Here is a 5,046-nt window from a genome sequence, read left to right on the forward strand (position 1 = left end):
GCTATCAGTCTTTTTATTTCGTCGCTTATCGTATTTGTTGCGTTTACTAGCGATCCAAGATATGTGAATTCTTTGACTTACTCAAAGGTAATTCTCTGTTGGATATTTCGGGGGTTTTTAAAAACCAATATATATTTCGTTTTTTCCTCGTTTATCACAAGTCCTAATTCACTTGCCGCGTCCGCAAGCCTTGTAAAACACTGCACAATATCTCTCATACTTCTGCCTACTATAACTATATCGTCAGCAAATGCAAGAATTTGCGTCGATCTATTAAAAATAGTTCCATTCATTCTAATATTTAATTGTCAGATTGCCTTTTCCAAGGCAATATTCAAGAGGAGACACGCCAGAGAGTCTACCTGTCTTAGAACATTATTAATGTCAAAGCACGTAGAATTTTCTTTTTCAATTCTAACGCATTAGCTTACGTTTTGCATTGCCAACTTAACTAACTTATGTGCATTATATAATGCAGTTCTTTTCACACTGTTATAGGCTGCTTTGTAGTCGACGACGAGATGGTGTGTATCTATATTATATTCTAGTGACTTTTCTAGAATCTGCCTATGTGCTTGAATTTGGTGTGTAGTTGACTTTCCAGCAGTAAATCCGCATTGATATTGATCAACAATATCATTTGTAAAATGTTTAAGTCTTTCAAACAATACATTGCCGAAGATTTTATACGCAGATGCTAACAGAGTAATGCCTCTATAGTTCTTACACTCCAGTTGATCACCCTTTTTATGCAACGGACATAACTTATATTATTCCCTTTAGCCACTATTCTGGTACCAATTAATTCTGCCATATAAGTACTATTAGTTTATGGATGTAAATCAGAAAATATTTCTGTTAGGTCATAAACTAATAAATAATAATAACCATAAATTTCGGCTCCATGGTTCAATTTCGTCATCTATCCTCCTGCTCCTTCTTCTTCATCACCCCAGAAATCAGACAATGTATTCTCTCAATTCTTTCTCTCCTCTCAACATTATGTTTACCACGTTTCTTTCATCCAGCCCGAAACCCATTCGCCTCTCGAAATCTCCCCTCTCATTTGCCCATCCCTGGCAGTTAAGAATGTGGGCAGGAGCATCCGGTACCCCACAAACAATACAGTCTGCCGAGGCAGATGAGCCTATTCTATTTGTGAAGGTGCCAAAACTACCATGTTCGGTCAGAAACTGCGTCAGGAAGTAGTCTAGTTTCCTGAACTTACATTTCCACCACGGCGTCAGATCGGGAATAAGCTCCTTCGTCCACCTTGCCTTTTCGCTAATATTCACCCATTACCTCTGCCACTCCACTATTGTTCTTTCTCTCTCATTATGATCTATATTTCCATCCATCCTCCTCGCATACACTCTCGCTCGCTCTTTGCACAACAAAACGATCGGTATCACCGCTCCAATGACATACAGAGGCTCATTTGAAACCATCTTGTATGCGCTAGATACCCTGAGGAGCATTCGCCTTTGCGAAGTTCCATCAGTTTGGCGTATTTTGCAGTGTTCAGCGCGCTACACCACACGAGGGCAGCGTAGGTTAACACTGACTGGAAAACTCCATTAAGCACCCTCCTTTGGTGCTACCTGGGCCTTCAATGTTTAGCATCAGCCGTATCAACGCCTACAGATTTCGGTTCGCCTTCTCTACCGTCTTTTGGATGTGTACTCCGAACCTCAGTCCTTCCGACAACCAGACTCCGAGATACTTAACCGATTTAACCGGTGCAACCTCCACACCTTCCACTATAAAGCGAAGAGAGAATTTGTCCCGGCTCCCTTTAAGAACTAACACCTCAGTTTTTTGAGGCGCTAGCTGTAGATCGTTCTCTCTGATCCACCTACTAATACGACGCAGGGCTGTATTAGCCGCATTAGCCATGTCCAAGAGTGCATCCCCTTGGCATCTATAGCCTCAACACCCCGTCGTACAGGAGATTCCGCAGGATGGAACCTAGTACTGGACCCTGCGGAACACCCTGCGACAAACTGATGCTGGTATTTTTTCTCTTAAGGATCTGTCAGTAAAATATCTGTCAATTACGTTGACAAGGTACTCACTAACGCCCAATTCTCTCAGCCTGAACAGGATAAAAGCCACCTATCTCTTTGTGTCCTGCGTGACTAAACAGGTTACTTCTGTGACCGCATCTATTGTTTAATAATAATCTTCTCCATAATCTATTCTAAATTCTTAACCTCTATTTTTGCCATGAGACCTCGCACCGCCTGTCCTGTGTCCTCGTACTGTCAACTGTCAACCAACCCAACATCACTTGAAGTGGTACAAGCGATCAATGATCACAGGACTTTACATTCATAAGCTATTCAGTCTCATGGCAGTTTGTGATAAAGATTGAGTTTCTACAAATAAAATGATTACTTTGCATGGTAAAATGATTGTAGAAAGTAATAGTACCTACTACTCGTAGTAATAGTAGGATCGGTATTACATAGTAATAGGGAAATAGATGGAGACTCATACAGTAGAACTAGAGCGGAATGGATAAAATGGAAGGAAGCGAGTGGAGTGTTGTGTGACAGAAAGATTTCAATGAAACTAAAAGTAAAATTCTATAAAACTGCCATAATACCAGCTATAATGAATTGAACTGAATGCTGAGTAGTTACAAAGAAGAGTAACGAATGCACGTTGTGAGAATGAGAATGCTTTGATGCTATAGATGGCATCAATTATATATGTATATTTCTTATTTTGTAATGCCCGTTTAATAAATAAAATTAAAGATTTGATTGAACCCTCTTTCATTTACTGACTCAAATTATTACCTGTAGGGCCTGCGTAGCGCAAGCGGTAGGATTCTTGCCTCGCACGCCGGTGGTCCGGAGTTCGAATCCTACCGCCGGCAAGAACAACTAGACATTTTTAAAAATGTCTATAGGCCCCAGGTCAACTCAGCCTGAATAAAAAATGAGTACCTTGGGTAAAACCAGGGGTAATAATAGGCGGTTAAAGTGTAGCACTGGCCATGTTACCTTCCTTGTATACCGTAGGCCCTAGATATAGCAGACTACCCTGCTATACTCCCAAAGCCGCGAGCGGTATAAAACGGGAGACTATTATATATTATCACCTGTATGATCCTCTCTAATACATAATTGTTTTATAGACTCAGTCCATCTTTTAAGTTTTTGTTCTAAGTACATCCATTATTATTATTCCATCTGCATCTTTCTCATACTTATTGGTTTCACCCTACTCATTGTTGTTATTTTTTTATCTTCTTAAGCATATTCAAAAAGTCATATTTACTTTTTAGCTCTTCAATCTCTATGCAGTGATTTAGTTTTCTCTTGATTTGTCTGCCTATCAATTTATATCTATTGAAGTCTGTTGACTTCAAGAACCTTTTTTCAGTCATAAGCATTAAAATGTCTTCTGACATCCATTACTTGCTCTTATTTTGGGCCAATTTTATCGCTTCTTTAATGTTGTCCCACTTTCTGTTTGTGCCATCCGTGTTCTTTACTTCCTTTGAAGTTTTTGTTTATTTTGTAAGATATTTTCTTTTTTATTTCATCTATCTTTAACTGTCTTATCTTATATATAGACTTGTAGACTATCTACTTAATAAATATGAAACAAACAGTATAAATATCAGTTTTCTTTTGTAATTGTCCTTTTCTTTAATTTTCCACGATTGGCATTCAACAAAGAAAGCTTGAAATATATTTGAAATATGTAACTACGAATTATTTTATTGTACTGTCATTAGGAAAATACCTATCAATGATTATATTGTACATTAAAAGACATTATGTCATTAACTTTCACTTAATCAACAGGAAATTATTATTTTTAATTATGACGATAGTTTAGTAAGTAACTATTAACTTCAGTATTGGATTTAACGTTAAGGTTTCAACGATTTAACTGTACATTAAATACAATAAATATTTGAGACATTAAACATCCAATGACTCATTAAATACTAAATATAATGTCTATTTTTTCCTTCTCTGTTAGAAGTCATTAACGAAAAACAATGTATGAAACATTATGAGTATCTGCGGTACAACTCTAGCGGAAATGTAGACGAAAAAAAAAGCTTAGTCAACGATTTTGCAAAGGTAACCTCAGACACTGCTTTAATATATTAATTCTTTTGTAGCTTCTCGATCATATAACTCAGATTATCAGACTTCTAGTCGATTAGGACTTGATTGTCTATAAATATTAATGGTATATGAATATGTATTTGTTTCTCCCTGATAACCTTTTTACATTTTTTCTCAGAGTTTGTTTTAGAGTGCTGTCCAAATAGGTATATATCAAAGAGTATACAGAATATGAAATATCCCTGCTAGATACCATTTGATGCATTCACTATGATTCCCGGTCCTTTAATAAATACTTAGTTTTCTTTGTGTACGTTTTTGTGGCCTCTATTAATGCATTTCCCATTCCCTACATTTAGGTATTGTTTGACGGCTTTAGCATTTTAATTAAACGAAATCTAAATATAACATTCTCAAAAAAGTATAAAACCCGATAAAATTGTGTACTCCGACATCCTGGTATACCATTTTATTTAAGAAATTAGATACTACTTTCCTGGCAAACCTATGGAAATTTATTATATGTGTATGTTTGGTTGCCTATGCTACAAATAACAGGAAGAGGCTATTAAAATTAAAAGGTAGGTATTTCAAAATAAAATCTTAATTTCATAATAATCATTTTTAATCACAAATTACATGCCCAACGAGGTATTACACTTTAATGTACAAAGAAATATATATTTTAATAACAATAACATTAATTGCTTTAAAATAAGTATAATAAAATTAAGTAGTCATAACAACAATATCTGCATTTAAAAGGTCCAACCATTTACTAAAACTTATTTTATAAATATTTATTAAGTTATTCGTTTATAACTACATTGAAATAATTGTTGCAGAAAAATAATTCTTATTCTTTTTATTTTAAAGCGACCGCCAATGAAGAACAGGAAACATTCACACGCATACAAATAAGGTAAATTCGCAGCCAATACGTGCTCTGTTT

This window comes from Diabrotica undecimpunctata, chromosome 4 (genome assembly GCF_040954645.1).
Source record: "Diabrotica undecimpunctata isolate CICGRU chromosome 4, icDiaUnde3, whole genome shotgun sequence".
Lineage (NCBI taxonomy): Eukaryota > Metazoa > Arthropoda > Insecta > Coleoptera > Chrysomelidae > Diabrotica > Diabrotica undecimpunctata.